The 26,299-nt window shown below is 40.4% G+C and overlaps 1 long non-coding RNA gene across 1 annotated transcript; it reads right to left on the bottom strand.

Annotated features, from left to right (window-relative positions):
- Positions 1-761: 761 nt before the first annotated feature.
- Positions 762-5,227, bottom strand: LOC142166272 (uncharacterized). Its single transcript, XR_012696541.1, has 2 exons — positions 4,494-5,227; positions 762-995 (listed from the first exon to the last, which is right to left on the bottom strand). It is a non-coding gene; the product is annotated as an uncharacterized LOC142166272 (long non-coding RNA).
- Positions 5,228-26,299: the final 21,072 nt, after the last annotated feature.

Here is a 26,299-nt window from a genome sequence, read left to right as displayed (position 1 = left end):
ACCATAACATTTACTCAAACACTCATCATAATAAATAAGAAAATCAAACTCATACATTAATCCATGATATATTCCAATTTTTGAGCCAAATTTTATGGAACAGTACCTTTGAGCATGAGGGGAGAAGCAGATCTAAACAAACAGCAAAACAAAATCGAACCACAACCAAAACTCGAACTCGAACCTCGATTGCGCTTGAATAGTGGTGGAAGTGAACTATTTGGGATGGTTTGCGGCTATCAGCTCTCGAAAATACAGCAAAGAGTAGAAAAAACTGTTATTTTTGATGAAATTGTCAGGTGGTCAACTTAGTGTTATTCGTTATTCAGTCATTTTTGCAGTTGCTGGAACGACAGTTAATTATGCTACCATCAAAATAAAACCAACCTTGAGAAGCTTCTATAACTCTATTGTCAATAGAAAAGATGATTGGCTAAAATTGCCTGAGTGGTCGCCAATTAAAGTGCTTGATGAGGAAGCTTTTGCAGTAAAACGTGCTCGGGAAGAGCAAGTATACAAAAATGTCCACAATCTGAATAAGGAGGAATCTTGATATTTTAGTACCTTTTGCAAGAGGCGCTGCCAAAAGTTGAGAAGGAAAGGGTCTATTTTTTGTGTTTGTTCGCTGCTCAAGGTGTGGAGAAGATGAAGCTCAACGGCTGAGGGATCTATTGTGTATTGCGGCTGCTCTCATTTTTTTGGGTAGGGATTTTAGCTTAATTAAAATGTGTATTAGGGTCTATATGAAGAAGGGGAATTCGTAACTAGTAATCACCAACTAAGATTAGTTACAATTGATATTCCATATTTGTAGAAATAGATTCAATCAGTCCATTTTATGCATTCCAAAGTCATTCCAATACATACTATGAAATATCAAGTGAACTACCGCTTATACATCAAATTAAACACAAAGAAACAAGAGAAATTCAGAAATCCATTCCAACAACTCTTTACTTCCTTTCCTTTAAATTTGAGAGCTTTAGAACGTGTACCTGGATAACAGAAATACAAGAAGATGAAGGAGCAATCAGCAACAGTAATAACACAGCAACACAGTGACAGAACAACCCAGTGAAAACAATAGCCAATAACCAATAGCAAACTCATGAAGAACCAATTGAAACCCCAGAAATACCAAACAGCAACACCAATGAAACAGCAACAGTACTAGTTCTGATATTCAGCAGTAAAAGAAAAGACTCACTTTTTAGTTTCTTAGCTCTCCAAACACTGAACCTTTTAGGATTAAAAACCAGCCTCTTTTTTTACTTTCAGATTACTGAACTTTTAAATGTTAAAAATCCAGCCTAGACTCTCTCAAAAAAAGACTGAAAGAGAACTGATTTTTTCCTCTCCAAAAAAATCAGCCCCTTTTCTGTCTTGAAATGACCCTATTTATAACCCAAAAATGGGTATGGGCAACATATTTTAATCAACCATTTTTAAGCTTTTCATACCATTATGTTTTGTTCCCCACACTTACATGCCTTGTTCCCCACACTTGCATGCCTTGTTCCTCACACTTGCATGCCTTGTTCCCCACTAGCAAATGTCTTGTTCCCAACTAGCAAATGTCTTGTCCCCCACTATGTATTAAACAATGTCATATTTTAATATTATTAGTGCTTAGTGGACAGAGCAATCAAATTAATCATTTTTAAAACTTTAAATCCCAAAATACCCCTGAAACTATTGAAATTACCATTCTACCCCATCAGCTATATCCAATCCTCCTAATCAATTAACCAAACTATAGCAGCTATAACCAATCTTAATTGAGAAATCCTAACAATTGACTAATTAAACACATGAAACTAACTCGCAATCAACAACATTAGGACAATTCAATAAGGTCAGATTCATATCAGAACAAACTTAACAGAACAAACAAGTATATCCAAATCACTAAACACAATCATCAATTGAACTCAAAACAGTAGGAAAGTCGTCAAAACGCATACACATATAATTTCAACGAATATGCAGTAGGATACTTCATGCGAAAACTTTATCAAAATGAACCCACATTAAAACGAAACCACAAATAGATCCGTGAATAGCATAGATTCAAGGTAAGAGATATGACCTTTACTACTGCACTTTCTTGCTCCGTTACGCACAGTGAAAACAAAACTCCAAAGAAAAAGCAAAAATCCGTGAATGAGCTATGGCTGACCTTTATGCTAACGATCCGACGTCGAACAATGCTGAACTTCCGATGAAATACAGCTTCGTTCACAACACTGTTTCGACGCTTGACTAACAAACACGGGCTCGGACGGAACCTCGACGCACTGCCTTGACGTACGACTGAGCACGACCTCGGATGGCTAGTCTCGTTTTGGACTGGAGGGTGGCTGGTCTCGTTTTGGACTGGAGGGTGGCTATGGAGAAGGTGAGGCAGGCTGTTTCAGGTGGCGATGGACGTCGATGGAGAAGGCTGGAGCTCGCGACTGGAGGGTCGTTGGGCTGTAGGTTATCGACGGGAGGTGGTCGTTTGGCAGTGGGGTGGTCGTTGGTTCGAAGAAGAAGGAGGGCATCCATGGAGGTCGAGGGAGCTTGGAGATGGCAGTGGGGGGGGTCGTTGGTTCGAAGAAGAAGAAAGAGGGCAGCCATGGAGGTCGTTTGGAGCTGGAGGGGTTGTTTGGGGAAGATAAAGAGAAGAGGGCAGCCATGGGGGTGGTCGTGGGAGCTGGAGGGGTCGTTTGGAGAAAAAGAAGACGGAGGGCAGCCATGGACGTGGTCGTGGGAGCTGGAGGAGCTGTTTGGAGAAGATGAAGAGGAGAGGGGGCGGGTGGTTTAGGGTTTGTTGTTAGGGGTTGGAAATGAGAAATGAAAAATGGAAAGGGGGGGGGGGTGGTCGTTTGGGCTATGGGGCAGACCGGGTCGGGGATGGGGTATGGGCTGGGTATCTGGGTTTCAATTTCAAAGGGGAAGAAAAATTATTTGGGATGATAGAGTTTAAATTGATTTGGCCCAAATATGACTTAACACTCTTTTATTTTGCCTTTCTTTTCTTAAACTAATAAAACTAAAAATTCCAAAAATCCTAAATTAACTTATAGGACTAGATTAATTTATAAAAGTACTAACTAACTTTTAATAACAATTAACACACACAATCAAATAAATCACATAACTTGGACATGAAATGCTAAAAATGCAAAAATACATTATTTTGTAATTTTCTTTCTCTTAAAAACAAAACATGGTTCAATTAATTCCTAAGTGCACAATTAAATCTCAAATGTGCATGTAACATATATTTTTTGTATTTTTCTTAATTAAAGTAGAAATAAACATGCACAGACAAAATACAAATAAATCACAAACAACACAACACCATTTTATTTGTTTTTTTGAATTTTTTGGGAGTAGTTCTCATAGGGCAAAAAATCACGTGCTCACACAATCCAGACAATATTAAAGCGATAAACAGATAGTACTTAGCACAAAAAGTTCACAAAATACAATAATATCAACAATAAATAAAGCCAAGCAAAATCATATTAATAAGCTCGAATTTTGAACCCTGAACCAGAGATTCTGGGATCTCCCCAGCAGAGTCGCCAAAGCTGTCACACCTCCTTTTTACCTTACATCCCGGAAGGGTGTATAAGTACAAGAGAGTTTTTCCAATTAAAGGACAATCGAAATGGGATCGTTTATTTATTAAAAAATCAGAGTCGTCACTTGGGATAATTTATGGCGTCCCAAGTCACCAGTTGAATCCCGAATCGAGGAAAGGTTGACTCTGTTATACAATCTCTGAACCAGAAATCCGAGTAAGGAATCCTGTTAACCCGGGAGGAGGTGTTAAGCACTCCCGAGTTCCGTTGTTCTAGCATTGTTGCTTTGATTATACTTGGCTTGACTAAATTGTTTAATTACTGATTTTAGAACCTATGTGAATTTACCTTTCACCGCTTTTTAATTAAGAAGATGATATTGAAACGAGTCACGCGTACGTGTACCCATTTGTTCGGCGCGTCAAAAAATCATGTCACGCGAACGTGTTCACAATTAATACCGCATTTTTATTATTAATAAATTAGTTGAAGTTGCGCGAACGCATACTCCAATTTTATTTTTAAAATTATAATTATATCACGCGAACGTGTACACAATAACGATGGTTGATTGGTTAATACGCGCCTAGAGTATACTAGCGAATATACAAAAAGGTTAATTAATTTCCTAAGAAACAAGATGACTAGCGGAGGTTCTAATTAAGGAAATCCACTAATAATCTTAGGCGTGATTCCAATTGGATCAAGGAAATACTTTTCTCATTCACATTTGAAGACAAATATTGTCAGATGCATTGCTATTAACATTTCTAAACTTAACGTCATCTTGAAGTATCAAGGACTCGGAAAAAATAAATTACTTTCACACATAATTATTTCACAATTAATAAATGATGGAATGCTAATCTATGTCCAGCCAAATAACACAGCTTGCAAAAAAAAGATAAGAGCTTAACTTACGTTTGCAATACAGAAGTAGCGTCCGACTGTTCCAGCAACTCCTTTGAATAAAACCGATATAAGTCAAACACTACTCGAATCAATGACTAAACGGAAAGCTTGCACCGGGGACCTCAACGAACTTGAAACTCGCCGGAACCGCGACAAAGTTCAACAATGGACCTCGCATCGCAACCTCAGATTCCCAAACGGACAGCTCGAACGAACCTAAATCGAGGCTACTGTTCCATCGATTTTTAGAATGTCACTCGCCTCCTCCCTCTTACTCCCGATCTCCCACTGCTGCTGCCCTCCCTTTGCGCCTGTGTGCGTGTGTTTGATGGGAGTGTGGCTGTTGGCTTTGTATTTTGGAGCCGGGGGTGAGTCGTGTGGGCTGGTGGTCTGGTTGAGGTGAAGAACAGCGGGGAAGGGGCTGCTATTTGCTGCGCAGCTTTGTCTCTAGGGTCGTTAGGTTGGTGAGAGGATTTGGAGAAGAAGAAAACCAGACCGACGGAGGGGGGGTCGTGTTTGTCTGCGCTGATTTTGCTTTTTAGCTTGTTCGTTCCTTTCCGTTTTCAGCCCCCCGTTCTTTTCGTTATTTCGTTTCGATCATGCGCAGCCTTTTGCTGCTTTTAGTTTTCCTTCGTTATCTCCCTTTTTCCGTTCCTTCTTCGTTAAGCTTTTTTGTTTTCTTTTTGTTTTCCGCCTTTCGTTTTTCATGCGCAGCCTTTTGTTCTGAGCAGCTTTTTTTTTCAATCCCCCCTCCCTTTAGTGCTTTTAGGTCCCTTTTTATATTGTAGGTTTTTACGGTTTTTTTTAGGCCGAGGAGTATGGACCTAAGAATTATGGGCTTGGCAATTGTGGGCTAGGTCCAAAATTAGGCTTAAAAATGAGTTGCTCGAGCCTAAGTTCTATTCCTTCGCTGCGAACGAGATTTAAAAATACGGGCCCATTTATTAATTATTCTTACTATTCAAATAATTATTAAAATAAAACTAACCATTAAAACAAATCTATTTTTTGGGATTTTCAAATAAAAATACGATACTATTTTTGTATTATATATTTTTTAAAAAAAAAATTAGATTAAAAATGACTACAAAATATTAATGAACCTATTTTTGTGATTTTTGTTTTCTTGTAATAAAATAAAGTAAAAGAGTCAAAATTACTTAAAATATCTATATTATGCCTAAATTAAATATTTTACGCTAATATATAAAAAATCTTGGGGGAGGGTCAAAAATCACATGTCTACAGGGGAAAGAAAATTTGTTCGATCTGCAGGAACCTTCCATGAGGAAAGCATGGTTTAGTGGCAAGGAATTCTGTTCGTTTTACAAAGATCCTCCAGGAAGAGAGCATGGCTCAGATAAGTTCATTCTCAAGTTTCCAGGACTCTCCTGGATAATGGGATTTAATTTCAAGTTTTCAGGACCCTCCTGGATAATGGGATTTAGTTTTAAGTTTTCAGGACCCTCCTGGATAATGGATTTAGTTTTAAGTATTCAGGACCCTCCTGAATAATGAGATTTTGTTTTAAGTGTTCATGACCCGCCTGGATAATGAGATTTAGTTTTAAGTTTTTAGGGTCCTCTTGGATAATGAGATTTAAGTTCAAGTTTTCAGGACCTTCCTGGATAATGGGATTTAATTTTTTGTTGTCAGGACCCTCCTAGATAATGGAATTTAGTTTTAAGTTGTCAGGGCCCTCCTGGATAATTAGATTTAGTTTTAAGTTTTTTGGACCCTCATAGATAATGAGATTTAGCGTAAGTTTTACCTTTAGGAAATAGAATTTAGCTTTCAGGTTTTCACTCTTAAGATGAGATTTAATTTAAATTTTCAGGGCCCTCATGGATAATGGGATTTAGCTTTTAAATTTTCAGAGCTCATTTGAATAACAAGATTTGATTAACACTCGCAGATGTCCCCGGTACCAAATTGGGGCAGAAAAGTTTCTTTTATTTTGTCACAATTGCAGGCGCCCACCTGGAAAACAAGGGAATACATTTCAAGTTTTGGCATCAGACGCCCACCTGGAAAACAAGGGAATACATTTCAAGTTTTGGCATCAGGCGCCCACCTAGAGAACAAGGGAATACATTTCAAGTTTTGGCATCAGGCGCCCACCTGGAAAACAAGGGAGTACATTTCAAGTTTTAGCATTAGGCACCCACCTGGAAAACAAGGGAGTATATTTCAAGTTCAAGTTTTGGCATCAGGCGCCCACCTGGAAAACAAGGGAATTCATTTCGAGTCAGCATCAGGCGCTCACCTGGAAAACAAGGGAATTCATTTCAAGTTTTGGCATCAGGCACCCACCTGGAAAATAAGGGAATACATTTCAAGTTTTGGCAGCAGGCGCCCACCTGGAAAACAAGGGAATTCATCGCAATGTTTAAGTTGCAGGCGCCCACCTGGAAAATAAGGGAATTATCTCAAAGTTTAAGCATCAGGCGCCCACCTGGAAAACAAGGGAATTTATTTCAAGTTTTCAGTTAGTAGCAGGCATCCACCTGGAGAATGGGGGAAGTCATTTCAGAATTCATTTCAAGTTTCAAATTGGAGGTAGCACGACTTGCTTGAAGAATAAGGTTTTTATCTCGAGGCATGGGGGTTTGAGATGACCAAAGAAGAAGTCTCAATCGAAGAAAAAAGAAAGAAAAGAAAAAGAGGGAAGTGAATCCAAATACAGAAGCAGATAAAAGATGTGAGCTTCTCAAGACATGGCTGAAGTCATGAGCACTGCGTGTCCGGTCTTGATCCGAAGAGGTCGTGGAAGAATGAACCAGCACCTGCAGCTATCAAGCATCAAGGTTCAAATCAAAAGTCTGCATGAAGAACCATTCAAGACTCAAGATCAAGTTTCAGAAGACTTATAGATAGGAATCTTGTAACTCATAGCTGACAGGCTTAATTAGTCTTTTTCATTTTCGATGTAATAACAGGACCGCAGAACGGAATCTCGAAGGAACGACACCTCAATCTGCTCTCCACCTCGGTACACTCCATCATTGTTCCTACTTCTGAACTACACGTGGCTTGATTCCTTTACAACCAAGGATATGTAGGCAACTCAAATACTAGGGCTCGGTCACATTCTCCTTTCTCTTAGTATTTGGTCTCTCTATATAAGGGTCGCGTCAAAAAACCTGTCTCGTTGTTCTTTGTTTGAAAACTCTTCGCGTTTTCAGTCAAAGAGGGGCAGTTGTAGACATGTAATTTTTGACCCTCCCCAAGATTTTACATATTTTAGCATATAAATATTTAGTTTAGTCCTAATATCACTATTTCAATTAGTTTTGACTCTTTTACTTTATTTTGTCACAAAAATAAAAACTACAAAAAATATTTTCTCTTATTTAGCTAAATGATATTTTATTACTTTTAGTTTATCTATCTTTCATAAAATTAAAAAATATACAAAAATAATTTCCCTTTTAGTATTTAGTTTTATTCTAGTAATTTATTTTAATTAGGATTGATTTCATAATTTTATAGTTATTATTTTAGGAATCAATATTTTTTAATCTAGTAAAGTTATATGGCCATTTTTAAAGGCAAATTTGGCCCGCCGCTGCTGCCTTTACTACGCCTCCACACGCAGCAACGCTCTTCACCACCAAACTCGCCTAAACCAACGTCCCATTCCTCTCCAAGGCGCTGTTGTTCCTGTCCAAACGACCCTCACCTCGCCGGAAACCACCCAACCAGACCAGCGACCAACCCTAACTCCATCTAGTTCCTCCATTCATGGACTCACCTTCAAAAGAACAACACAACTCCTTGCCATCCCCACGAATGACCTCACACCTTCCAACACCAAAACTAGCAGCAACTCCCAAAACAACCAGCTCCCCACCCATCTTCTTCAGAACCAAAACCTAGAGAGACCATCTCCAGTCGTTACTCCTCTCGAAGCCGCATCTGTCGCCGTCCGCTGTCTCTCACCACCCTCATATAGCCAACTCAACTAATTCCCTGTCGATCTCCCTGTTATGAAACACACTTGCGATCACATGCACAGTCACAGAAATAGGCCTTATTATTTTGTTGTCAACATTGCATGTTTTCTGACTGGAAATAAGGTGCAAAAATGCTTGAAATGCTAGCGGTGAGTGCAGGATGCCTTCCTCTCCTAAATCCGTCCGGTTTAATATCATCACTGCCATTAGCTGCTTCTATTTTTTGATTAATGACCACCGGATAGTTTTTCTGAATTAAACTTATATCTCCAGAGTGTTATGTTTGTTTAATATCCTTGAAGGGCTTAACAAATTAAAACTAGGTAGTGACATTTGAGATAGCTACTAGATAGCTTGTTTTGAACATTATTTCCCACAAGACCAGGCCTTCATCTCCATTTCTCAACTAGAAAATGCCCAAATACTGGAAAAAAAGAGAGGAAACGGACGGACAGAAACAAGGGCAGGATAAGCACTGTACAATGTTCTTATAATTACTCCCTTCATTACATTGTGTCCGTTGTATTACTTGCACCAGAATCATCCATTCAACTTCTTGCTTCTTGGGTTGTTTACGTTGCTTTAGCCTTTGCTGTGGGATTAACTTGTGCGTTCACTAGTGGTGAGATGGAGTTTCGTTTGAGATGAGGTTGATTCCGGTTCGAGTTCTTATCACCGATTCGAGTCTCCGTTCGCGGTTCGTCGTATTTTTCGGTGAAACAATCAATAGCTCTACTGAGAATTTGTCGAACACTGTTGAAGAAAAGACAAAAAAATGGATTTTCAATAAGCTAAAAGGTATGCATTTACTTCAAAATCAGCTTCTACATTTCTGTCTGCCTATGATTAAATAGTTTTTCTTATAATTTTTTTTGAGTAAATAGTGTATGTGGTTTTCACTTCGTTATATTCACAATTCTTCATTTAACTAGCACCTTCGTGTCTTTGGTTTATTTGGATGACAAAGAGTGGCTTATTCTGCTAAAAATAAACTCTATTTTGTTCCATTAGAATATTGAGTTGGTTTAACAAGAGTTACGATAGAACTCTTAAAGATTAAAATTGGATCGCAACTGTTTGCGTGCTTCTTAGGCTGAATTGGGTCGTGGGAGTAATGGGGATGACCAAAGCCCAATAATGATTAATTTGTTCTCATGTTTTAGGATCGGGCTTGGTCGAATGCATGAAATAAGAAGTTAAAAGGGAATGAGAGTGAAATTAATTTTTGTTTCTTTTAGTTTTATTTATTTTAGTTTTATTATATTGTCCGCTAGCAGCATGCTAGGCCGTCAACACCCGGTAGGCGAACCTTTAGGCGCACTTTGAATTTAATATCGTAATTATGTATACGTTCGCGTGACATAATTACAGTTTCTAAAATGAATATTCATTGCTTGCTTTAGGCGCGACTTAATCTATCATCGTGATTGTGTACACATCTGCGTGATATAATTATGATTCTAAAAATAAATTGAGGTATGCGTTCGCGCAACTTCGGCCAAACTTTCTTAATAATAATAATAAAGTGTGATTAATTGTGGATACGTATGCGTGACATGATTCTTGACGCGCCAAACGAAATGAGTACATGTACGCGTGACTCGTTTCAGGTTAATTTCTTAATTTAGAGCGGTAAGGGTAAAATTCACATAGGTTCTAAAGTACATAACTAAACAATTTATTTAAGCCACGTATGATTAAAGCGACCGTGCTAAAATCACGGAACCCGGGAATGCCTAATACCTTCTCCCGGGTTAACAGAATTTCTTACCCGATCTTCTGTGTTTGCAGACCATAAATAGAGTCAAACTTTCCTCAACTTGGGATTTAAAATAACCCAGTGACTTGGGAACCATAAATATTCCAAGTGGAGACTCTGAATAAAATAAATAATCCCTTTTCGATTATGTCACTTTAATTGGAAAAACTCTCCTATACCCTTTCGGGTTGAAAAAGGAGGTGTGATAGTTATTTTCTACTTTTTACTGACGATTGTAGTCGTATGAGTTGGGTTTATTTTTTGGAAAACAAATCAGAGACATTTCAGAAATTCAAGCACTTCAAAGTCAAAGTTAAGAAGCAAAGTGATTTGTTCATCAAAGCTCTTCGCATTGATAGAGGCGGTGAATTCTTGTCCACTGGATTTAATTTTTTTGTAAAGAAAATGTCATTCATAGGGAGTTGACAACACCTTATACTTCGGAGTAAAATGGTGTCACTGAGCGTAAGAATAGCAATGTTGTGGAGATGGCAAGAAGCCTGTTACAAGCGAAAGGACTTCCAAATCAATTTTGGGCTAAAGCTCCGAGTACGACAAAGTGAAAGGAGACAAGACTCACCTCCCCCTACTTTGTCAATCAGTCTATTTATTAAATCTTTCTCCCACAAAGGATGTCATTAATCAAACTCCATATGAATCTTGGCATGGTAGAAAACCATCTGTAAGCTACTTAAGAATTTTTGGATGCATTGCTTATGCTTGGTAAATTCTCAATTTTGTCATAAGCTAGATGGGAAATCTGAAAAATGCATTTTTATTGGTTTTTGTACACAATCTAAAGCTTACAGATTATATAACCCACTTAGTGGCAAGACCATAATTAGAAGTTATGTAGTATTTGATGAAATGCTAGCTGGGATTGGAGTGGAAACGATGAGAAGATACAACAGCAGGTTCCTATGCCCATTGGAATTACTTCTGATGGAAGTCAACAGCTAACACCTACTGCTACACCAGTTGGTTCTTCTACAGCTTATCCAAATTCATCAACTACGACATCACTTAGCAGAAGCTCTTCATCTCCAACTCTTGAAGAGTCTTCAGATGAGCTAAAAAGAAGATCAACAAGGCTTAAAAAGTCGAATCCTAAATATGCTAATGATATTTATGACACCTGTCAATTTGCTCTCAATGTTGCAGATCTTATATCTTTCAAAGAAGTAGCTAAAAAGGAAGAATGGTAGAAAGCGATGTTATAATTAGAAGAGATAAAATCTATCGAAATGAATGGCACATGGGAGATGGTGTAACTACCGGAAGGCAAAAATGCAATTGGCTTGAAGTGGGTGTTCAAGACAAAGTTCGCTGCATATGGGAGCCTACAGAAGCACAAAGCTCATCTTGTGGCAAAAGGCTATGCACAACAATATGATGTTGATTTTGAAGAAATATTTTCTCCAGTAGCTCGTTTTGAAATTGTGAGACTTGTTCAAGCACTGGCTGCACAATTGCAATGGCTAGTTTATCAATTTGATGTCAAGTTAGCATTTCTCAATGGAGACTTACAAAAAGAAGTTTATGTAACACAACTAGAAGGTTTCATAAAGGGTGGCAATGAGACAAGGATGTACAAGCTAAAAAGGGCATTGTATGGTTTGAAGCAAGCCCCTCGAGCGGGGTATAGCAAGATCGATGGGTATTTTCAGAAAAAAAGGTTATATGAGAAGTGAAAATGAACCCACCTTGTATGTGAATAAGGAAGGTAATAATTTCATCATTGTTTGTCTTTATGTTGATGATATCATTTACACTAGTTCTTTTACTTCTCTTGTGAATGAATTTTAAGTCTCAAATGATGAATGAGTTTGAGATGTCGGATATGGGTTTATTACATTATTTCCTTGGCCTTGAAGTCCATCAAGCTGAAGATGGAATATTTCTTTCACAAAGGAAATATGCCAGAGATCGTCTTAATAAATTCGGCATGGTTAATTGCAAACCTGTAGCTACACTTATGAATGCTAGTGAAAAATTGCAGCTTAATGATGGAGCACTGAAGACTGAGGCTAAAATTTTCAGAAGCTTGGTTGGAGGTTTAATTTATCTAACCCTCACTCGCCCCAATATTGCATTCCCAGTTGGCGTTATTTCCAGGTTTATGCAACGTTCAAAGGTTCATTTTGGAGCAGCAAAAAGATTTTTGCGCTATATTGTAGAAACTATGAACTATGGGATTTGGTACTCAAAAATTTTCGATTTCAGATTATGTGGGTTCACTGATAGTGACTATGCTGGATCGCTAGATGATAAAAGGAGTATTTTAGCACATGTTTTTTCTCTTGGATCAGGAGTAATAACTTGGAGCTCAAAGAAGCAAGCTACAACAACCTTGTCCACCTCTGAAGCCGATTACATTGCAGCAACTTCAGCAGCTTGCCATGCTATCAGGCTAAGAAGGATATTAGCAGAACTTCGACATAAGCAAGAAGGTGCAACTGAGATATACTGTGACAACAAAGCAACGATCTCCATGACAAAGTATCCGACTTTTCACAGCAAAACTAAGCACATTGATGTCCGCTTTCATTTTATCCGTGATCTGTTTGCGAAGGAGGAGATAATTCTGAAGCATTGTAGCACTCATGAGCAATTAGCTGATATACTGACAAAGTCTTTGGCAGTAGACAAGTTTGTCTACTTAAGAGCTTTGCTTGGTGTTTGTAACTTTGAATCAAGGGGGCATATTGACGAATGATTCAAAGTAGGACTTGGTCAAATTTGAGTTTGTTAGTAGTGTCCTATATTCTTGGATTGGTTATCAGTAGTTATGGTACAGTTTTATGGTTAACTGTAGTGGATAGTTGTTTCTTTATTAGTGGTAATAGTGGTCAGTTTTGTAATGACCCAATTCCATTATAGGTCGTGATGGCGCCTAACACCATTGTTAGGCAAGCCAACACCGATCAACTAGTGGTTTTCCGTTTAAATAAATTTTTAAGTGGTAACATTTCCTTATTTATTCGGATAAGTACTAATCCGAATCATGCAAGCAAACCCACAATCATAAGTCTACTAGTGAGTGTGTCAAGACCTAGTGTCACAAGTGTGTGGGCAATCTAGTAGAATATACAAAAATAAACTGCTAGCCTACTGTCTGAGAGGAAATAAACAGTAAAATAAAACATAAGGAAGACTCTAGCTGCTGCAGAACGGATCGGAAGGCAGCTCACCGTGAAGTCTCGAAGTGGGGATCGACTACGCGCGTCGGGCGGGTAACTAGATGCACCTGCCTCAGATCTTGTACAATTAAGTACAGAAGTGTAGTATGAGTACATAAATAACATATGCCCAGTAAGTATCCAGTCTAACCTCGAAGAAGTAGAGACGAAGGGTCGACTTAGACACTTACTATGGGCTAACAATAATATAATTAAAGTGTTATGCTAAGCATGGATATCATAAACAATACTGAAAGCTCAATAACAAAAAGTGATAAATTCTTCTTTCACAAATATATTTTCAATTTTAGTCATATCATTTAATAGCTTATATTTCAAGACATTTAAGTAGTATAAATCATGGAGAGTTCCAAATAATCAACATGCGCAAATTATGCCGAGGTCGTACGGCCCCGTCTAATATAATATTAAACTGTGTTCTACCGGAGGGTCGAACGACGTGAACCATAGATGCGTCTTTTTACTACCGAGGCACTCGGCCGATCCACAAATAACAATTATCTTTAAGAAAGCGCAAATTTCTCATTTACAGTCAAATATCTCATACAAATCTTCAAGTAAGTGAAGATAAACTTCTATAATTCTTTTATCAATTTCTAGCATGACTCAAGTGATTATATTAGCAAGTAAGGACACAAATATTTCAAATATAGCATGATACATGTCCTAAACTACCCAGACAATAGCATAATAGTAGCTACGTATGGACTCTCGTCACCTCGTACATACATATCCCCCCACAAATAGGTACAAATATTTATTTAATTCACCTATGGGTTAATTCCCTCTTACAAGGTTAGAAAGGAGAATTACCTCGTCTCAAAGCCTATTTCCCAATTTAAGAATGCGCTTAAACCGCCAAACTTGATGCCAAACGACTCGAAACTAATCAAACATTATATAAGGTAATCAGTTTATGCTCAAAAGTTCATATTTCCACTATTAAAGTGATTACCCAACCCAAATTGCAAGATTCCTAAAATTCACCCCCGGGCCCACATGCTTAGATTCTAATAATTTTCGAAGAAAGTTGTTACTCATAACCTTAGGAATAATATATGATTTTTACTAAGTTTCATAATCAATTTCGTGGTCAAATCTCGTTTTTATCAAAAACCTAGATTTTCCTCTAAACTCTTGATTTTCACTAATTTTTACATGTTAATCTACTCATAATTTAGTATTTAACTCACATTTGGTAGGAATTACTTACCTCCAAAAGCTAGGTCGAAATACCCTCCTTAAAAGCTCTCCAATCGCCCAAGTGTGGAAGAAAATGAGTCAAAAATGCCTAAGTCCCGTATTAAATGAAGGTTCTGCCTTCTGCGATTTCCGCACCTGCGGAGGGACTTCCGCTTCTGTGGTCAAAGGTCTGCTTCTGCGGAAGAGCCTAAGGCTGGCTGGTTTCGCTTCTGCAGGCGGGGTCCCGCTTTTGCGGCCCGACTTCTGCAACTAAAAGGATGCTTCTGCGATCACTGCCAACACACTTGTGCTTTCGTAGGTGCGGTCCCTCTTCCGCATCTACGATGATTGGGAAGCCCATGCTGGGCCGCTTCTGCGAGCTCGCACCTGCGGCTGACCAACTGCAGGTGCAGTTATGACAAATATGGTGCATTTAGCTGTGGTTCCAAATTCTAACCTTGATTTGAACCTCGTCCGATTGGAACTCGAGGCCCCCGGGACCCCGCCCGAACATACCAACAAGTTTGGAATCATAAAACGGACTCGCTCAAACTCTTGGAAAGCTCAAAAAAACTTTAAAACTAAGAATCACACCCTAAAACCAATTGAATCAAACTTATGAACTTCAAGTTTCTTCAAATTACTTCCAATGCGCCAAAACATACTTATACTACTCGGAATGATACCAAATTTTGCGTGCAAGTCTTAAATGACATTACGAAACTGTTTCCGGTATCGAAATTCCGTTTGGACCTCGATATCACCAAAATCTCATCCAAACTAAATTTAAGGAACTTCTAAAACCTTCAAGAACCAACTTTCACTATTAGGCGCTAAAACGCTTCCGGGTCATCCATAACCAAATCTAAACATACGCCCAAGTCCAAAATCATCATACAAACCTATTGAAACCGTCAAATCCTGATTCCGAGGTCGTTTACTCAAAATGTTGACCAAAGTCAAACTTGGCCTTTTAAGCCAACCTTAAGGAACCAAGTGTTCCGATTGCAATCCCAACTCTTCCAAATCCCGAACTAGCCATCCCCGCAAGTTATAAATCAGTAAAAGCAAGTATGTGAAGTCTTATTCAGGGGAACGGGGTTGTAGAAAGCAAAACGACCGGTCGGATTGTTACATTCTCCACCTCTTAAACAAACGTTCATCCTCGAACAGGTTTATATTCATACATGAAGTGCTGAATAATTGTGGATATCTGCTCCGCATGTCCTCCTCGGACTCCCAGGTCGCCTCCTCGATTGGTTGGCCCCTGCACTGAAATTCTACTGCTGAAATCCTCTTGGACCTCAATTGGCGATCCTGTCTAGCAATAATAGCAATTGGCTCCTCCTCATAACCCAGGCTCTTATCTAACTGAATAGTGCTAAAGTCAAACATATGTGACAAGTCGGCATGGTACCTCCGGAGCATAGACACGTTGAAACTGGATGAACTCATGATAGGCTGGGAGGTAAAGCAAGCTCATAAGCAACCTCCCCAACTCGCCTCAACACATCAAATGGGCCTATAAAACTAGGGCTCAACTTGCCTTTTTTCCCGAACCTCATAATACCCTTCATCGGCGAGACTTTCAAGAGAACCTTCTCGCCTACCATAAATGATACATCTCGCGCCTTCTAATCCGCGTAACTCTTTTGTTTGGACTGTGCCGTGCGAAGCCGCTTCTGAATCAACTTCACCTTTTCCAAGGCATCCTTCACTAGATCAGTACCATATAACTTAGCCTCGCCGGGCTCAAACTACCCGATGAGAGAACGACACCGCCGACCATACAAAGCCTCAAATAGAGCCATCTCGATGCTAGACTGATAACTGTTATTGTAAGCAAACTCGGCCAAAGGCAAGAACTGATCCCACTACCCTCCAAAGTCAATCACACATGCTCTAAGCATGTCCTCTAGGATTTGAACTGCCCGCTCCGACTACCCATTGGTCTGTGGATGGTATGCTGTGCTGAGCTCTACCCGGGTCCCCAACTCACTCTGTACGGCTGTCCAGAAATGTGAAGTAAATTGAGGGCCTCTATCTAATATGATGGAAGCAGGCACACCGTGCAACCAAACTTTATCCCGAATATAAATCTGGGCCAACTTCTCTAAAGTATAGGTAGTCACAATCGGAATAAGTGTGCCGACTTGGTCAACCTATCGACAATAACCCAAACTACATCAAACTTCTGCAAGGTCCACGACAACCTAACTACGAAGTCCATAGTAATGCACTCCCATTTCCACTCAGGTATAGTCTTCTGCTGAAGTACGCCACCTGGCTTCTGGTGCTCATACTTGACCTGCTGGCAATTTAAGCACCTAGCTACATACTCCACTATGTCTTTCTTCATCTGCCGCCACCAATAATGCTGTCTTAGGTCACGATACATATTTGTAGCACCTGGATGAATAGAATACCGAGAACTATGTCCCTACTCTAGAATCCTCTCCCTCAAGCCATCGACATTAGGAACACACATAGATGACCCTGGTGTCGCAGAACACCATCCTCGCCAGTAGAAACCTCCTTGGCACCACCCTGTAGTACCGTCTCTCTGAGGACTGCCAAGTGCGAATCATCAAACTGTCAAGCCTTGATCTGCTCAAATAGTGAAGATTGGGCAACAACACATGCAAGAACTCGGCTGGGCTCTGAAATATCCAACCTCACAAGTCTATTAGCCAAGGATTGAGTGTCCAAAGCTAGTGGCCTCTCCTCTGCCAAAATGAATGCCAAGCTACCCATACTCTCTGCCTTTCTGTTTAAGGCATCCGTGACCATATTTGCCTTGCCCGGATGATAAAGAATCGTGATTTCATAATACTTCAGTAGCTCCAGCCATCTACACAGCCTTAAATTGAGATCCCCTTGCTTGAACAAATGCTGTAAGCTATGATGATCAGTGTAAACCTCACATGACACCCCATAAAGGTAATGCTTCCAGATCTTAAGAGCATGAACAATCGCGGCTAACTCTAAGTCATGCACAGGGTAATTCTTCTCATGAATCTTCAGCTGACGCGAATCATATACAATAACTCGCTCTTCCTGCAACAATACACAACCTAAGCCAACACGTGAAGCATCGCAATATATCGTATACATCCCCGAACCGAAAGGCAAAACTAAAACAGGTGTTGTAGTCAAAGTTGTCTTGAGCTTCTGAAAGCTCGCCTCACAATCATCGAACCAACAGAATGGAGCACCCTTTGGGTCAATCTAGTCGGCGGTGCTGCAATGGATGAAAAGCATTACACAAACCAGTGATAATAACCTACCAACCCTAGGAAACTCTTGATCTCAGTCACCAAAGTGGGATGTGGACAACTCTGAACTGCCTTAATATTCTTGGGATCCACCTTAATACCCTCTCCTGATACAACATGCCCCAAGAATGCCACAGACTGTAGCCAAAACTCACACTTGGAGAACTTAGCATATAGCTTTTGTCTCACAATGTCTAAAGCACCACTCTCAAATGCTGCTCGTGCTCCCCCAGGCTACGTGAGTAAATCAATATGTCATCAATGAAGACAATAACAAATGAATAAATATAAGGCCTAAACACTTTGTTCATCAAATCCATGAACGTCGCTAGGGCATTAGTCAAGCCGAAGGACATCACCAGAAACTCATAATGGCCATATCTAGTAAGGAAAGCAGTCTTTGGGACATCTGAGTCCCGAATCTTCAGCTAATGATACCCCGATCTCAAGTCAATCTTATAGAACACCCTAACACCCTACAACTGGTCAAACAAATCATCAATGCGTGGTAACGAGTACTTGTTCTTGATGGTAACTTTGTTCAACTGGGGGTAATCAATGCACATCCGCATAGTCCCATCTTTTTTCTTCACAAATAACACCGGTGCAACCCAGGGTGATACACTTGGTCTCACAAACCCCTTTGCTAACAACTCCTCAAGCTGCTCCTTCAACTCCTTCAAATCTTCGGAGCCATGCGGTATGGTGGGATAGATATAGGTTGGGTAACTAGAGCCAAATCAATACAGAAATCAATATCACAATCCGGTGGCATGCCTGGAAGGTCAGAAGGGAACACATCGGCAAATTCCCGGACTACTGGCACTGAATCAATCATCGAAGACTCTACAGTGGTATCCCGAACATAGGCTAGATAAGCCAAACAACCCTTCTTGACCATATGTAGAGCCTTTAGAAAAGAGTAACCCGACTAGACGTACTAACGGAGGAACCCTTCTACTCCAATCTCGGCAACTCTGGCATCGCTAAAATAACAGTCTTGGCATGGCAATCAAAGATGTCATGATATGGAGATAACCATTCCATGCCCAGGATAACCTCAAAGTCGGTCATATCAAGTAACAGAAGGTCCGCTCTAGTCTCGTAACTACAGAATGTGACCACACAGGACCGATAGATCTGATCCACAACCAAAGAATCGCCCATAGGAGTGGACACATAAATAGGAGTACCCAAGGACTCACGAGGAATATCCAGGAAATGAGCAAACAAAGATGATCCATACGAATAGGTGGACCCTAGATCAAATAATCTTGAAGCATCTCTACCGTAGATGGAAATAATACCTGTGATCACGACATCTAAGGCTAATACATATGGTTTGGCCGGAAAAGCATAGAATCTGGCTAGAGCGCCGGCTCGTTGGCCTCCCCCTGACTGAACAGTAGCTGGTTGACCTCCCCTTGCCTGGCCTCCACTTCTAGGACGACCCCTACTAGTCTTCCCTTTGCCTCTGGGCGGTCGGACAGCCGGTGTTAATCATGGGTTGCTGACCCTGCTGCACTGCCTTGCCCCAAAGCCTGGGGCAGAATCTCTTTATTTGACTAAGATCTCCGCACTCGAAATAGCCACTCGGTGCGGTGATTTGCTGCCCTGATGTCTGACCCTACTGGAAGAAGCATGAATAGCCGGTGGGCGGTATGAACTCTCCCGCATGGTACTAAAATAGGAGCTAGAAGAACTCTGGTGGCCTAAGTACCCATTGGAAGAACCCTGGATGGCTGGTGGGTGGTAAGAACTCTCTGGTATGGCGCTGAAATAGGGTCACGCCGGAGCACCCCGAGGAGGTGGTGGTGTTGAATATGTGGGCCTGCTAAGCTGATTCCTCCTAAATTGACCTCTGCCCCTTATCCGGGGCACCTCTAAACTCCCCAGAGAAACGGGTCCCCTTGTCTTGGTGCATCTGCTCTCTACCTCTCTGACGGTAGCCCTCAATCCTCTAAGCAATCTCCACTACCAACTGATAAGAAGTCCCCATCTCAACCTCTCGGGCCATATTGGCCCTAATAATGGAGTGCAACCCTGCAACAAACCTCCGCACTCTATCTGCTTCAGTAAGAAGTATCGTAAGTGCATGGCGAGAAAACTCAGAAAACCTCGCCTCATAATCGGTCACTGATATCTGACCCTTCTCAAGCTACTCAAACTGATACCGTAACTCTTCCCTCTCGGAGGGTGGAATATACCTATCCAAGAAAAGCTGTGTGAACTGGCCCCAAGTCATGGGAGGAGAACCCGCTGGTCTGCCAAGAAGATAAGACTACCACCATCTACGGGCCCTGCCCTCCAGCTAGAAAGTAGTGAAGTCTACCCCATGAGACTCCAATATCATCATGTTGTGCAGTATGTCCCTGTACCTATCAATGAAGTCCTGAACGTCCTCATGACGCTCCCCTCCGAAGACAGGAGGGTGTAATATAGTCCATTTGTCCAATAGCTTCTGCAGCTCGCCGTCTGCAACTGGTCTAGGCTCAGGCACAACCACTGCAACTGGCTGGGCCCCGTCCGTGGGTAGTGTACCTGAAGTCTAATACACTGCAGCTGCATGCCCACGAGCTTGAGCAGTAGGGTTTTGTGCTCCCTCTCCTGCCTGGGATATGGCTGGGTCTGCTGGAAATAAACCAGTCTGGGTCATAGAATCCATGAACTGAAGCATACGACCCACGACCTCCTGAAAGCCCGGTGTTGTCATGAAATCTACCGCGGTAGGCTCTGCTACGGGCACCGTGCCCTGCTCCTCAATAATGGGATCCTCTACTGGATCCGCTGGTGGTGCAACTTGGGCAACTCTGGGACGTCTCGTCCCCTACCTCGGGCTGGTGCCCTCCCTCGGCCTCTGCCTCGACCTCTAGCAATGGGGGGAGCATTTCTTCTTGGGTCCGGAACGTCTGCTATGTGCGTTCTCACCATATGTAAGAGAATAAGAGAGAGAATTTAGTATACTATCAACTGCATGATAGAAGATGAATAAAGAGTAGTTTCCTAATACCCCATAACCTCTCGAAGATAAGTACAGACGTCTTTTTACCGATCTGCAAGACTCAATTAGGTCTGCCCATAACTTGTGAGACCTATGTGAACCTAGTGCTCCGATACCATGTTTTCACGACCCAATTCTATTATAGGTCGTGATGACGCTCAACACCATTGTTAGACAAGCCTACACCGATCAAATCAGTGGTTTCCCATTTAAATAAATTTTTAAGTGGTAACATTTCCTTATTTGTTAAAAAGATTTAGAAATTCGCAAGTGAAACATAAATAAGCGGAAGCAACAAGTACTAATCAGAATCATGTAACCAAACCCAAAATCATAAGTCTACTAGTGAGTGTGCCAAGACCTGGTGTAACAAGTGTGTGGGCAATCTAGTAGAATATACAAAAGAATACTGCTAGCCTACTGTCTGAGAGGAAATATACAGAAAAGTAAAACATAGGAAAGACTCCAGCTGCTGCAGAACAGCTCGGAAAGCAGCTCACCGTGAAGTCTCGAATTGAGGATCAACTACGCATGCTGGGCGGGTAACTAGATGCACCTGCCTCATATCCTGTACAATTAAGTACAGAAGTATAGTATGAGTACATAAACAATATGTACCCAGTAAGTATCTAGTCTAACCTCGAAGAAGTAGAGACGAGGGCTCGACTTAGATACTTACTATGGGCTAACAATAATATAATTAAAGTGTTATGCTAAGCATGGATATCATGAACAATACTGAAAGCTCAAAAACAAAAAGTGATAAATTCTTCTTTCACAAATATATTTTCAACTTCAGTCATATCATTTAACAGCTTACATTTCAAGACATTTAAGCAGTATAAATCACGGAGAGTTCCAAATAGTCAACATGTGCAAATTATCCCGAGGTCGTACGGCCCCGTCCAACATAATATTAAACTGTGCACTGCCAAAGAGTTGAAAGGCGCGAACCATAGATGCGTCTATTTGCTACCGAAGCGCTCGGCCCGATCCACAAATAACAATTATTTTTAAGAAAGCGCAAATTTCTCATATACAGTCAAGTAGTGAATATAACCTTCTATAATTCTTTTGTCAATTTCTAACATGACTCAAGTGATTATATTAGCAAGTAAGGATGCAAACATTTCAAATATAGCATGATACAGGTCCTAAACTGGCCGGACAATAGCATAATAGTAGCTACGTACGGACTCTCGTCACCTCGTACATATGTAGCCCCCACAAATAGGTACAAATATTTATTTAATTCACCTATGAGGTTAATTCCCTCTTACAAGGTTAGAAAGGAGAATTACCTCATTTCAAAGCCTACTTCCCAATTCAAGAATACGCTCAAACCTCCAAACTCGATGCCAAACGACTCGAAACAAATCAAATATTATATAAGCTAATCAATTTATGCTCAAAAGTTCATATTTTCACTATTAAAGTGATTACCCAACCCAAATTGCAAGATTCCTAAAATTCACCCCCTGGCCCACATGCTTGGATTCCGAACATTTTCGAAGAAAGTTGTTACCTATAACCTTAGGAACAAAATTATATGATTTTTACTAAGTTTCATAATCAATTTCGTGGTCAAATCTCGTTTTTTATCAAAAATCTAGGTTTTCCTCTAAACCCTTAATTTTCACTAATATTTACATGTTAATCTACCCATAATCTAAGTATTTAACTCACATTTGGTTGGAATTACTTACCTCCAAAAGTTAGGTCGAAATCCCCTCCTTAAAAGCTCTCCAATCGCCCAAGTGTGGAAGAAAATGAGTCAAAAATGCCTAAGTCCCGTATTAAATGAAAGTTCTGCCGTCTGGGATTTCCGCACCTACAGAGGGAATTTCACTTCTACGGGACCGCTTCTGCGGTCAAAGGTCCGCTTCTGCAGAGGATCCTAAGGCTGACTGGTTTCACTTCTGCGGGCGGGGTCTCGCTTTTGCGGCTCAAGCCGCTTCTGCGATCACTGCCAATGCACCTGCTCTTTCGCAGGTGCGGTCCCTCTTCCGCATCTGCGATGGCTGGGCAGTCCATGCTGGGCCGCTTCTGCGTCCTTTGGCTCTCTTCTGCGAGCTCGCACCTGTAGCTGACCAACCGCAGGTGCGGTTATGACAGATCTGGTACATTTAGATGTGGTTCCAAATTCTCAACTTGGTCTGAACCACGTCTGATTGCCACTCGGGACCCTCGCGCCCTGCCCGAACATACCAACAAATTTGGAATCATAAAACGGACTCGCACGAACTCTCGGAACGCTAAAAACAACATTAAAACTAAGAATCACACCCTAAAACCAATTGAATCAAACTTATGAACTTCAAGTTTCTTCAATTTTCTTCCAATGCGCCGAAACGTACTTATACTACTCGGAATGACACCAAATTTTGCGTGCAAGTCTTAAATGATATTACAGAACTATTCCTGGTCTCGAAGTTCCGTTTGGACCTCGATATCACCAAAACCCGCTCCAAACCAAATTTAAGGAACTTCCAAAACCTTCAAGAACCAACTTTCACTATTAGGTGCCAAAACGCTCCCGGGTCATCCAAAACCTGATCCGAACATACTCCCAAGTACGAAATCATCATACGAACTTATTGGAACTGTTAGATCCCGATTCCGAGGTCGTTTACTCAAAATATTGATCGAAGTCAAACTTGGCCTTTTAAGCCAACTTTAAGGAACCAAGTGTTCCGATTTCAATCTGAACTCTTCCAAATCCCGAACTAGCCATCCCCGCAAGTCATAATTCAGTAAAAGTAAGTACGAAAAGTCTTATTCAGGGGAACGAGATTCTAGAAAGTAAAACGACCGATCAGATTGTTACAAGTTTAATGGTTTAGTGGTCTATTTATTTGTAAGCCTATATAAAGATAATGTTTGCTTCAGTTTATTAAATCAATCAAGCTAAGAAATATTCCAGCAAACTTCTTGTACTCCGTAGCTTTTTCTCAGATTTTCAGTCTGTTGCTTACTTTGAAAATCTGAGGAGAAAAAGCTACGGAGTACAAGAAGTTTGCTGGAATATTTCTTAGCTTGATTGATTTAACTATTAAACTGTTGTATGCTAATTATTACAGCAAGATCGAGAATTTTAACTATTAAGGTGTCATTTATTTGTTGATTAGCTAGTAAAAAATTATCCGCATTCGATATTTAGACCGACTATTAAATATATAACACGTCTTTATGTGAACTTTATCGTTAAATCATAGTTAATTAATAGTAATAAAATACATATCAATTCACTTTAATTTATATCTTACCATCTCCCACAAGAGCACACGATAACTCTTTTATAGAGAATTAGGGATGGTTTGCCCTTCTCCCTTTTTATACTTGATTTTCTTTAGTAAAATTGTTTGATGTCCTTTTAAATTATTTTTATATTTCTTTTTGAATTTACGAACAACTTCTTTGTTAGATGGTAGAACTAAAATAGTCTCGTCCTTTCTGGGTTTGTCCACTTATTTGTATACAATTAAAAAAGCGTAAAAGAGATAGCATCTGAATGGAAAAAAGGGATAAATCCGTCTTGGATCGGGGGAATTGAACCCGACGTGAATCGATCACGCAACCTTCTGATCTGGAGTCAGACGCGCTACCATTGCGACGAAAATCCTTGGTGTTAAACGTTGGCTGCCAATCTTATTTATTACGTGGATATTCATCTGAACCTTTCTCATTTGACTTTTTCCATGGTTATGGTGGGTGTGTTTGGGGTTTGTGGGTGTGTTTGGGGTTTGGAGGCTATTCTTCTTACTGAGTACGTACGAAATATATTTCACTGTTCTTCAAGTGCAAAAACAGTGAATAATGCATCCATTGCTACCCCGGAAAGCATATCCTTAAACACACATGACTAAAGGTGGCAAGCTAGCTCAGACCTATCCAACCCGCCTAACTCAATTTTTATCTATCTATAATACATATAAAACTTATTTGCGTCACGGATACTGGACGGAGAAGTTTGGCTGCCAATCAAGTTTTAACTTAACTGCATGATCATATATAATTTATAAATTATATACAAATTAGTATTGTATACAGTCGAAACCGAGCTAGCCGCTTATGTGGTTAGTCGAGACTGAGATATGATAGGTTAAGGTTCAACCTCGTGTTATATCGAACCATGGTGAAAAGTTAGATTGTCGAGCTCGTGACCCAGAGACCGATCAAGAACGAGATCGGCCAAGTTTGTGACCAAGCAAGATGGAGATCGAGCGAGATCCAGGGAAGCTTACCGAGCCAACTAACGGAAAGCCGAAATATCCGCAATTGGGCGAGAATCATGGCGAAAATCCCGGCACGTATCAAAAAGAGGTTGATTAATTAGCTAATCATGAGATTTCTTACTATATTTAGATTTGTATCAAGGTTAGGATTTCTCTACTATATAAAGGGGGTCTGTCATCACATTTATGTAACACAAAGCAATATACTGCCTTTCTTTAGTTTTCATTATCTTGTTATTCTGTTCATATATCAGTTGAAACTTCACTTGGTTCAAGGGTGATCGAACTCGAGCGCCAAGGCTATTCTTTGTTTTTATAGCAAATATACCACTAGGCAGGCTGCCTAGTGGCTAATATATAAATAAAATCCCAAAATGGGTCCAAAGCTTACAAGATGTCCAACCAAAATAGAAGTTGCGTGAAGCTACTAGTTACTAAAAAGATAGAAATGCTAACGTCTAATGAACTAGCTATTACAACATTGTCCGATGAATGCTTCCTTCTCCTGTTAGTGTATGTGAATCCAATTGCCAGTGGCAAATACCAAGCAACACCTATCAAGCTCTCACCAGGCGCCAAGGTATGCGGTCCATAGGCTAAAATGAATTCCAAATATCTCCACCACAGAATTGAAGCCATCATAGTCTTCCAATCTTTAGAGTTTCTACAATATAATATCCATAGGCAGTGTACTGAATCTATCCAAGTATAAATCATGTGGTCGATCATCAATATTATCTTGTAAAAGAGCCTGGCTACACATGTCTTGAAGCTGACTTTAGGCAGGTTTTGCAATGCAAAAACCAGGATGGAGCTGGCTTTAGGCAGGTTTTGCAATGCAAAAACCAGGATGGAGCTGGCTTTAGGCAGGCTTTGCAAGGCAAAAGCCAGGTTGGTGCTAGCTTTAAGCAGGCTTTGCAAGGAAAAAGCCAGGCTGGGGATGGCTTTAGGCTAGCTTTGCAAGGCAAAAGCCAGGCTGGGGATGGAGGGTAACGCCAGGGTATCATCAGACTTTAGCCTGGTGCCGCCAAGCCTATGGAGTTGGGTGATTTTATGATCTTGTAAGCTCAGATCCTTCTCTTCCCGAACCTTTACTGTAGAAATCATTCTAAACATTGCTAAACCATCCTCAGATTGAGCATGAAGACATGCTAATACCACTGAGAAATGATTCAACAATCTCCAAAAATTTCACATAACAGATTCA

This window comes from Nicotiana tabacum, chromosome 11 (assembly GCF_000715075.1).
Source record: "Nicotiana tabacum cultivar K326 chromosome 11, ASM71507v2, whole genome shotgun sequence".
Classification (NCBI taxonomy): domain Eukaryota; kingdom Viridiplantae; phylum Streptophyta; class Magnoliopsida; order Solanales; family Solanaceae; genus Nicotiana; species Nicotiana tabacum.
This window is presented reverse-complemented; position numbering and strand designations above follow the sequence as displayed.